Source organism: Uranotaenia lowii, chromosome 2 (genome assembly GCF_029784155.1).
Source record: "Uranotaenia lowii strain MFRU-FL chromosome 2, ASM2978415v1, whole genome shotgun sequence".
Lineage (NCBI taxonomy): Eukaryota > Metazoa > Arthropoda > Insecta > Diptera > Culicidae > Uranotaenia > Uranotaenia lowii.
Window position 1 is genome coordinate 165,945,512 of NC_073692.1, and position 12,523 is coordinate 165,958,034.

Genomic DNA, 12,523 nt, shown 5'->3' on the forward strand with positions numbered 1-12,523 from the left:
TCCAATTGCTACGTCCAAAAAAAAGTACACTTATGCTTGATTTATCCCTTAAACAATTCAGAACAAACTGAAAAAAATTTTTGTGATTTTCAATCATTCATATTTTAACAAGCAAAACACATAGTGGCACTATTCTTATTTCGCTCACTGTATTATACAAATCATGAGTGTTCATTGTATGATTATGTTCAAAAAAGTTTTTTTGAAACAAGCTCTCACAAACTGGTATATGATAAAACAGTCAGTAGGGTGTGTCTTTTTCGACTTTTTTTAATTCTTAAGATCCAATTAACATCTTTTTTATTGAACATAAGTGAGGACAGTATTTTCCGGATATTAAAATAAAGATCAAGTAATGTAAGAGTATCTTATCACGCTAAACTTTGTCATGAAAAAATATGTTCTTCTGACCAAAATCATGTAAAAAAATTAACATTTGAAAAGTATAACAAACCGGATGAAGAAACGGAAAATGATAAAAAAGGTTAAATTTACCGAGAAGCAGAGGTGATTTTTTCCACCCATCTTTCTCGGTAAACTTGCTCCTCAATTAAATAACAGATCAACTTCAATAACAAGGTTCTGAAAGTAGTTTTGAATTTTACAGATTTGTGCAGCTCTATTTTGGTCAATTTCACCTCGCTTCGAGGTAAGTTTTAACTTGAATGATCAGAAAGAACCATTTTTGGATTTACCTTTTTCCTCGATGAATTGTACCATTTATTTCTGCTCAATTCAAGCAAACTTCACCTTGCTACGAGGTTAAGCTTTACCTTTTTAGGATATACCATTTTCTAGGTGAATTCTCCTTTTTTGTCAGCTTAACTCAGGATAACTTTACCTTGTTGTGAAGTGAGTTTCACCTCGACGAGGTAAAAGTTACCTTTTTGGATTTCACGAGTATTCTACCTTTTTATCTCGGTAAATTTTCCATAACATTTCCATTTTTTTTTCAACATCATTTAACTTTATGAAAATTTGTGGTGATTATAACCATAATACTTTTTTGAACTTTTACGCTGTTTAAAATCAATGAGGTGGGAAGAGAGGTGATGAGAAAAATACGTTCCAGAGATAATAATAAAGTTTTTTCTTTGTAAACATAATTACCTTGACAAAAGTGACGTCACTTCAGTCAGATTTCGAGACGCATATTGCCTATGAGGTCATTCAAATATTAAGTAACGCAATTATCGATAATTTGAAACTTCTCCTCTCCCCTACGTAACACATTAGATATCATCAGATTTTCTATCCCAAATCCACAAAGCATAACAAGTTGCTCTACCTCTTCCCTCCTAATCGCGTTACGTAATATTTTAACGGTCCCTGAGATAAATGGAGCTCCCGGATAAAGACACGTCACGACGCTGGCTTTGCTCATGTTTATTTTTCTTTTTTCGTTCGGATGTGCAATAGTGTGCGTGAACTTGCGCCACCTTCTCAAAAGTGTATACAGGTTGGTTTAAAACACATAAAATTAAAAAGTCTATGGAAAAATATTCTTAATAAATGTCAGCAAATTCTCAAATCAAATTCAAAGTAGCAACAGAGATAAAAAAAAGAACTTGAAATCTTTTTTTTGATTTCTGTTCCTACTTTTTTGGAACTATAAAGTTAAACTTCACAATTTTGAAGTAATATAAATTCAAATTTAGTTCCATATTCCATTCAATTAAAATTTTTGATTCACGGTATCACTCTTATAGTTTTTCATTATAACATCATTCCTACAACATCATTTATACAGAAACAAATTTAGAAGAAATAAATTTTGTATTGCGTTTTCGTAAAATTACTTGGTACAATTTACTTTTTTCCCGGAGAAATTACTATTTGCTACGAATTTCAACTTTTGTTTGCACAATTAAACACATGACAATGTGTTGTATACATTTAGTCCTTAATGTTTTAATAAATAAACATTGAGCTGAAAAAAGACGTTCAAGAAAACAAGAAGATCTGATAGAAGAATATAGTTCAAACTTTTGCTTGCTTGGGTAAGATGTGTCGGGTTGCAACCTTTTTCGAATTTTTAAATTTTCTTTTTTGTCATGAGATTAAGGTATCGGGGTTTGGATTTGCAATTATGTATAAAAAACGCAAAAATTTGTTCAAAGAATGTCCTTTTTTTGTTTTTCTTGACTTTTTTGTTCTGACGCGGTGCCAAAAAAAAATCCCAATGTATGAAACTTACTGGAAAATTCTCTGACTTCTACTTTGCTGAAGACGGAAAAGCGGTTGGAAAAGTTAGAAAATAGTTATGACGTCGCAAAAGAGCATTCTTTTTTCATGAAAAAATCTAGCAACACTGCCAGATTTTTCGTCCAAAATATAGAAATAGAAATTATTTTAACAAGAAAATTATTGATTTTTAAGTCTTAAAATTTTCGCATGAAATGACATATGACGCCTCATACCAAGAATAAGGAACTAGGATTGAATTTGTTAAATCCCAACAATGAAGATATCTTATTTCCTTAATTCTAAGCGTACATCTTTCGTAGTTTTTTTTATGGCTAGCATCTTACAAATGCTAAAACCACCAGACCACTGAAAGTATATTGTCAAAGCATAATTTTTTGTAGGTATATTTTGAAACAACTTCATTATACGTATCATATACATTGAAAAATGATCGTATAAAACTCAAAAAAACAATATTTTTAAATGAAGGCAATATGCATAAATATTTTTAACTTCTGGCTTAAACGATTAGAAATATACAAATTATTCGTACATCCTGAAAGAATGCAAGAGCGCAAGTTTTTGGTCTCATTTTTTCTGCTTTTCTTATTGGACCATTCCTTCAAATACTGCTAGTTGCAGAGAGAACAACAATACTATTTTCTCACTTAAAGCCCACGAGATAGAACAAATTGAGTGAAATTGTTTTCAGCATCTGAAACATGGCGGACTTTTATCATATTTGATTTAAATCAAGTTCGAGTAACCATTTCAACGATCCTTTACTTATTTGATAGGAATTGCGATACGCATTAGCATTGTTTACGACTTGAGCTATCATTTCTAATGCGATTTTATGTTTGCCATGATCGCCATGCCTGGGATTCGATCTCATAAACCTTGTCTTAAAAGAATTTAACCTCTATCCACTACGCCAAAGTCGCTTGCGAGTGAATGACAAAAATTGATGTTAAGAGTGCGCTAGTTCAAGCTTCTGGTAATAGTTCCGTTGTAATATACGTTGATTTCTCACAATATATTGCGACTCCTTCGGTGGAAGGGTTTGACTAGTGAATTGAAAAAAAAAATGTTACGAGTATGGTTGAAAATTTTCGGAAAAATGCATACCACGCATTATTGCTTGAACAAGCGCACTCCTAACATCAATTTTCACCGATAAGCCTTACCGGAAGCCTTACAGCGTAGGATTTTTTTTATTAATGTTTCTGATTTACGTTTAAATTAAATGGATTTATCGACATAAAATACAGTTTTGTCATTGAAAACAAATGTTGGATATTGGTACTAAGTAGGGAAGCATCCTCCCAACGCCAAAGAAATTAACCTCAACAACGATGCTGTGTTGCTATTCATTGAACTCCAGACAGAATAAATTGAATGATGGTGTTACTAACGTTTTTCGTACGCCATCGTTCGAATTTTTGTTCTGAAGGTATAATTTCAGGCTGAGCTCCATTTCAAGGGGTATGATGATATTAAAATCAAACTGTTTGAATTCCAGCTGCATTACAAAAACGTGGACTGAAATAACATTCACAATAACAGACACCATCTGACTCGAGCTAAATGAAACTCATGAGGACAATTGGGATTATTTTATTTCAGCTTTCAAAATTAAAGAGGTAGGGAAAGAATTTTAATGTATAACTGAAACATTCTATATTTTCAATAAAACCATTGACCATCATGTTTGGTAAATAAATCAGTGTTTCTTTAGATTGATGGTTTTTTGAAAAAAAAGCTAAATTGATAGGTATTCAAATTTATTCGTGGTTCACCGAAGAGAACAGCTGAAAAACCGGAGCCATCAAAGCCAATATTTTTCTTTAATTTCGCATCCCCCGGTTCGGGCGGATTTGTTTTTCAAATCGATTTTCTGCTAACGATGAAAGCAAAACCATTACCAGATCGTTTCGCTCCATCGCGGACACCTGTTCCCCGGGATAACTTGGGGTTAACGGCTTTTATTGATTTTTATTTTAAAAAAAGTGCTTCAAAGGTACGATTTGACAGCTTTCGTTCTCTGCAGCTTGATTTGTTGATACCACGTTCTTAGCATAGTTTAGCCCCGCTTAAATTATTCCTCCAAATAGTAACACATACAATTGGGTTGTAATGTAAGGCAATCCTCGCTGTAGCAAATCGGTCCCAGAACTGGGACCAGCAGCGGGATTTTTTCTCGTTCCTTTCCGAGCGGAAACGGAACCGCATAAAGGGCAACGAGCCAGAGCATGAAATATATGCTATTTTTTCACCAAGTTTCTTCAATCCATATTCGTTACGTTTGCCAGCTAGAGCTAGCGATTTACAAAAGAACGTCGACGCTGACGACGGAAATGTAATGGCAACTGGGGAAAAACAGGTCCTGCCAGAAGAACTGAACTGAACTTGCTTTGGCCCTATACTTATTTGCGGATGCAGTGTAGAATGAAATACATTTTCAAGACGGCGGTGGATGTTTTTGTTTTTCAAGAGCTAGGAAAAATGGAATCGGATTTCCGTTAAACTGGAAAATTGATGGGCGCTCCGGCGCGAATGGAACATTACATTGCATTGCATTGGTTGGAAAATGTGAATGGAATAATGTTCATAACTTCATTTACACACTGCTAGGGAGCGACTCAATTTTGTGGTGTCCCGCGAGAGTATTTGATGCCAGGGAAATGGTTGATTCCTCTTGAAATGTGGTTTGTTTCAAATTTTGATGACACAACAAGGCCGGAACAAGTATAAAATTCATCTTATGTTACTCCCTTTGATTTTTCTGAAAATGCCGAAGGTTTAAAGTTTTTTATTGAAAAATGTGATAAATTTTTCGAAAATTCAAACTGTTGAAATAGCGAAAGTCAAACTGTAGAAGATAGGAGTTGTATCAGTTTTTGTATTCGAGATTTTTTTGTGAGTTTTTTTTTTAAATTAACTCTATTTTTCGATGTTGTATAATGTAGATTGTATGCAAATTTGTTGCAGGCAAGTTTTTATCCAATTTGTTCCAATTTATTGAAAATCTGTATTTTTTCTATTATCGTCCTCTTAATGTTTCAACTCTAAGTGACAAAACAAGGATTTAAAACTTGTTCCGGCCTAATCATACTTTTAGAAAACTTTAAAAGCAGTTACTTTATTCAACATATTTACAACACAAATACTAAGCAAATATGAAACGTACGGAAATCGACCATTTTTTGAGTCAATTTTTCAAAATCAACATCATAAGGATAGAAAAAGCAAACAATTCAAAAGCACTCATAACACATTATCACGTTTGTCATCTGCAACGGAGTTCAAAAACTAAGTTGTCCTCTTCTGTTGGTGTTGGAAATGCTTCGAAATTGCAACGAAAATAAACAATCCTGCATCCGGATTCGGCCGGACAATGTATGGTTGAAGGAAGATACTCCCTGGCATCTGCTGCTACTTCCATCTAGTCGAACCGAAATCATAGTTTATGATTGCTTTCGATCCATAAAGCCGCTGACAGTGCCAGCTAGTAGCAGCAACGTTGAAAATCGAATTGACCCGGGCACAATTTCCTGTTTGGGAAACCGAGGGTGAGAATTTATCGGTTATAAAATTGGAGCAGCTGTGTTGCTGTATTCGTTGAGTGCATTACCGGAAAGAATTGACAACTTTGTGTCGAAGGAATGTTTCGATTTTGGAGAGAAAATTGAGTTGCAAGTTGCAGCAAACATTTGTGGAGTTCTTTTCAAAAATAATATTTGAAGCCTTCAGATTGAAAAAAATTAAATACGTGCATAAAAGCTACTTTAAGAAAACTTGCTTAACATTGCTTATTTTTCAATATATATATATCCTCACTAGTTATTCAATTAACATTTTTTTTTTAATCTCACAGTTAGCATATTGCCCCAATATGATTAATCTATATATATAAAATGAATTTCTGTCTGTCTGTCTGTTCCCTGTAGACTCAAAAACTACTGATTGATTGATTGAATTGCGTTTATTTGGGAGGGTGCCGTGCGCTTAGCGATTAAGCACCCTTTCAAAAACTACTGAACCGACATTGTCAAAGTTGGCGACTGAAGGTTTTTGGGGCCTGAGATAGTTTCTATAATAGTTACAAAGCCCTCCGATCTAAGGGAGGGGGGGCTCCCAAACAAAGTTTAGATAAAATATGGTACAATTCATACAAGTTATTAGTAATTTGAACAAATTTCCTACACAAACATATTTTGACATAAATCAACGATTTATTGTGATGATGGACAGATTTTGATGTGTTTGGATCAATAATTGTATTTCAAATATTTTTTATAGAAAAGAGCCCCACCCCCTCTTTTCTATAAAAATATTACATATTCATTGTAAAATTTATTAGAACTCAAATAATTTCCAAACTATTTTGATCAAATTTGGCACTTTATAAAATCATTTAAGTCATGAGATTTTTTAAAGATTTCTTAACGTTTACCGTTTTTGTAAGCGGGCTCCAATACAAAATTTTCAAAAATATGATCAATTTGCTTGAAACTTGGCAGGTGGGTGCTTTTGAGGTCGGAGAAGTTTTTTTATTACAGTTTAAGACCCCTCCCTCTCACTTAAAGGAGGAGAGGGTCTTCCAAGCAAAAGACAAATGTTTGCATTCAAGCAAATGATATCAAATTTGGCATAGAGTAAGTATTTGATACCCTTCCTTTCTTCCAGTAAAAGGATATGAATGAGGGAGGGGGGCTCTCTTACAATTTTTTACATAACTCGAGAATTAATCAAGAAATAGGATCCAAATTTGGCAGGCGAGGGTATTTGGATAAGAGAAATGTTTCAATAATCGTTCGGGTCCTCTCCCTTCTTTTAGTGAAGAGAAAGTTAAGGAAGGGGGGGGGGGGCTTTCATGCACTTTTTAAATTGAATAAATCGATAATCATTCGAGCAAATGGAAACAAATTGGCATGGGAGTTTATTTGGATGTGGGAAAAGGTTGGCATGAGATAAGCTAACAAAAAGAAGAGGGGGTCACCACAGTTTTTATCAAAATATCGAGAATTAATCAGTCGAAAGGCAACAAATTTGGTATCCGGATTGTAGTTAGATACGAATTATGTTTCTTTAATTAGTTCGGACCCTTCTCTTCTTCAATTGAGTGAGGTAAGAAGAGAAAACGAGAGTCCCAGCATATTTATAGAATAAGTCATACGAAAGAAATCAACTATGGACGGGAGGGTAATTAGGATGGATAAAAGGTTATTTGGGAAAGTTCCAGTGGAAGGGGAGGTGGTTGGGAAGAATAATTCGATAACATTTTAAGCAAACGGGGCCAAATTTGTCATAGAAAGAGAATTTAAGACTCATCCTTTCTTTTCAGTGGAGAGCAAGGACGGGAGAGGGGTACACCCATCCTTTTTTTATAACTTGAGAAATGGTTAAGACAATTTAGCACAGAAGGGGTTGATGTACGAGAAAGTTTTACTTGGTTATTAAACAGGAGGACTCTCATATTTTTTGTGTAATGACTTGGAAACTGATCAAGCAAATGGAATCAAATTTGGCATGGGAGAGGAATTTTAAACAAGTTAAACATTTATTTTGGCAGCATTTTGGATACATAATAATGATTTGAAAAAAAATTTTATGTCAGGGTTTGAGAACAGAGAAGAATATTCAAGAAAATTAGAATCAATCTATTTTGTTATGTAATCCGAAACTCAAGTTGCAGCTTGCAGTTTCATTTCAATGTATTGATCTAATGATGTTGCGATTCAAATACAAAATTATGAACAATCAAATTTATATTTTAATTATTACTGAAATTTCCATCTATTTAACAAGGTGTAGCAAAGCACACCGGGTCAGCTAGTGATTGGATAAATTGCCTAAAGTTATCGTACAGTTCTAGTTTTTTTTGTTGTTGAAAACATGAGTCCTTCAGAAATGGTTAGATTTCCAGAAAAGTTAATGGAACAAAAAAAAATATTTAAAAATGTTGAAAACAATACCAACCAACTCGGAGATTTCGCAATCTCCGGCTTTCTATACTGACACATAACCGACTATATCTTAGTAGTCTATAGTAGGGGAGAATGGGGATACTTGATCCCATTTTCTTAATTTCATCATATCAATTTGGGATATTTTAGCAACTAGTCTTTGGCATTTTCTGATAATTTCAAGTTTATATGCTCCAAAAGTTGGAACGATACATGAACTCGTAGATAAACCAGAAGCATTTTCGTAAGATTTAAATTTTTTTATATTTTTCAAGTTACAGGAGACTTAATCCTTTACTAAAGGAGACTTGATCCTTAATTCAGGGGGTCCAGACCCTAGGCAAAAATTTAGTAAAATCCGAAGATAAAAGGTCCGGGAATATTTTTTGCCATATTAGTTCTTTTTTCCACAGTTTGTAAGTATCATACAAAGAGAATTCAAAAAGTTTGTCTACTGCCCTTCAGTCATAGCCATGGTCTCCAATTTTCATTCAATCATTTGAATCTAGACTGCTTTGGAAGTTCACAATCGAATAACTTTTTTTGCCGCCAAATGAAAACTTATAAGTTTCAGGTTGCTATGAAAGTCAGTAAACAAAACATTCAGACCGGTCCGCATAACAGTCAAATGAAAGAAATTTTTTTCGATTGAAAATCATCGCTTTCATTTTCATGCCTTGCTGAAAATCTCAAATAAGTAAATTATTAGTCTAAGAATACAGATTAATAGGACGTTTTTTACAGAATCAAGCTATCAAAGTTGCAAAAAAAAAATATTTTTTTTTCAATATTAGACTTTTTTTATGCTTTTAAATCAATTCCTCTTACTTAAATAAAAAATTAAAATAAATATTAAATGAATTTAGAGCTCTTGGCTTAGTTCCCTTTTAAAATAGTTTATAATCACAAAAAAAAACTAAATTGAACAATAAATTACTTAAAAATAACAATTTTCATTTTCGTTTGAAATTGAAGACTTCGATTTTCATTTGAAAATCATCAGGTGCACTTTGAAAATCATTAACATCATCATCTTTCGAAACACCGAGGAATTTCAACTGAAATCATCGTAAGCAAACTTACAGTAGCTTGCTTTGGCCTTTCATTTGAAATATTTTTCTGTTGTGAATGTGAAAATTGGAGACGCTGGTCATAGCATACTTTATGGCGCAATTTTCTAGTTTTTAGAGAAACACATTATTTTTAGTCCTTTTTAACAGATAATTCTTAGATAAACATTAGTTATTGAACAGATATAAGTAATTTCATGTTAACCAAAGATCACGATCCATTCAGAAGAAAAATATATCTTTTTAAGCTCTAGGGATCAATTACACCCATAACATACATTTTAGAAAACTTTTTCTTTAAAAAATTGAGAGTTAATTATTGCTTTGAAATAATGAAACGATTGAAATACTGGAATAAATATTTTTTATTATAATTTTTTCATGTGAGAAACATTTTAAAGTGATAAAAGAAGATCTTCAAATCATATTTTGTTAACTTTTTCAAACAAAGTTCAATAACAGCAAACAGCAAAAAAGCTCGTCAGAACTTTTGTACAGCTCTATGTGAACTTAAGAGTTCATTCTTTGAGTGTTATTCCAACTTTTAGATGGTTGGGGAATCGGGTGACCAAAGAACAGCATGTGACAGAAATTTTACGAAAATAGTTCAAAAATTGTTCCAATTCACCCCATTGTACCGTGCCTAACAAAGTTTCCGGATCTTTACTACCGGAGTCTACATCTGTCCAGCTAGCTTCTTTTGTGAAAACGAACGTGAACTAATTTTATTTTGACAATTACTCAACTTTATGCGACATTCCCGATTCGAGATATATGCACATTAGGGTGCCAGCAAAAATGGCCGTGTCGAATTCCAAAAACCGATAAAACCGATAAAACACCAAAAGGGAAATCTAAGGAAATCGGGATAATAGTTTCAAGGACGTTTAAGACGAAATTTTTCATAGGGTTGTCCTGAATAATAAAACAAATTTCTAGAAATAGGGAAAAGCATTTTCAATTACAAATTACACTAAGTTTGGAACAAAAAGGATGAAAAATGAAAAAATTGGACAAAAATAACTAGAGATTTTTTTTTTATTATTTTTTTTTATTATTTAGGACCACACAAGTGAAAAAGTAAGTATTCGATGTCTTTCAAACAATTAAATAAGTAAATTCCGGCATTAATTTTTATCATCAACGATTACAATTCTTTTCGGAAACTGCTCAGTTTTTTTTATCAAAAAGTTAAATAAAATGCTGCAAAAATGCTGCAGCGAATTTCTTTTGACCTCACCCAGGTTTGAAGTTTTTTTTTATTTATTTAACATGCCAATTTACAGTGGTTCTGGATGGAAAACTATTGTGACAAAATTAATTACGAAGCTACTATAAGAGATAGACAAACTGTGTCTTCAGTGAAAATGCTCATCAAATCATGCGCTTTAATAATTTTAAATCAAATATTTGGGCGTGTCATTTTTACATGATTTGCACATAAAAACTTTTTCCAGTGAACAGATAGAGCCAAATTGTATATTTTATAGTATCTGAAGGCGTTCGTTAGTTATAAGAGATTTTTTAACAAAAACTTGTACTTTTCGAATTGTCATATCTTGGATTGATGCTAACAAAAAAAATATTTTATGACGGAACTATTGAGTTTAAACATCGAATACTTGACTGTGGAATTATGGGAGATAGGTTATTTTCTAAACTCGAGTAAAAAAATTCCAAAGTTTGTTAATTCTCATCACAAATTCACATATATAAAGACCCGTTGAAAGAGTACATCCCCATTTTCCCCCAAGTCGAATTTTCAGCGATTTAGTATTGTGTGATTCCTTTGCGATGCTTCAATAAGTGATTTAGCACATTTAGTCAAATTTTTTAAAAAATATTGAAAATTAATGATTTTTTTTTTGTCATTTTTGAATCTTTTGATTTTAACAAATTTTACTAAAAGCAAGAAAAATGTGCTCAATCGTTTATTTAATCATTGCAATGAACTCAGGCAAGACCAAAAGGATGAAAATTTGACTTTTGCTCGGAGATTGGGGATGTTCTCTTTCAAAGAGTTTTTTAATATGTGAATTTGTATTGAAAATTAACAATTTTTGGATTTTTTTTTTTACTCTAGTTTAAAAAATAACCTATTTCCCATAATTCCACATTGAAATATTTGATATTTGAACTAAATAGTGCTGTAATAAAATAATGTTTTGGGTTGCACGAAACCGAGGTATGACAGTTAAAAAGGTACAAGTTTTTATTAAAAAAAATCTCTTATAACTAACAAACGTCTCCAGATACAAATTTGCTCTTTGAGAAAAAAATGAGCGAATATCATTTTTTTATAAATGCTTAGAAGACATGTTTCTTGTTTGAGTTTATTTGAAAAAGTCAAAGCCAAAATTCAGTTATATTCGACACACCTTAACATTTCAGGTAAAAAAAATCATTTTTCACTTACGAATCATGTATGTGGTGTTTTCGGAAATGTGGCCCAAAAACTGTTGGCTACAACTTTTTAGACGATAATTTGGATCTATCTGTTCACTGAAAAAAGTTTTATGTGTAAGTCATGCAAAAACGAGTCTCCCTAATATTTGATTTTAGATTAATTATTAAAGCCCATGGTTTTATGAGCATTTTTGCTGAAGATACACTTTGTCTATCTCTTATGGTATCTTTTTAGTTTATTTTGGCACGATGAATTTCCGTCCTGGACCACTGTGCAATTCTCAAACATTTCGAAATAAGATCAGATTTTAACGTTTTAGACAATTCATAGTCATTTGGTATCAAATTTGTAATTTCGATTTCCTCGATTTTTTTAAAAGACATACATCGTCTTACTTAAGATTAACACATTCAACTCCCAGTACCGAAATGGGAATCGAACCCATGCCACCAATGAACCAGTGACTACCGTCATACCACGCTAACCACTCGACCGCCGTGACGTTTAGGCCCCTTCATGGGGATTTTTTGGGGTAAATTGTTAATTGATTTTACGGTACCTATTGTTAAAATTTCATGATGAAATAATCCCACCAGGGACACAGAAATAAAGACAGCTTACAACATTATTTGCTACGTATTTTAAATTTTTGACAATTTATTGAAAAAGAGTTTTTACATTTTCAAAGTCAACAGCTCCTGTTGATCCAAAAACACTTCACACTAATCTGAAGCAAATTGTCTTTCTTGCTGCTCGTATCCCTATCCTACAATTTTTTAGTACATATAACATTTGATGAATAGAATTTCATTTGGTGACTGATTTTGGCCTATGATTTTTGCCTAAGAACGCTTGAATACAAAAAAATATTAAAACAAATTTTGTTTGTT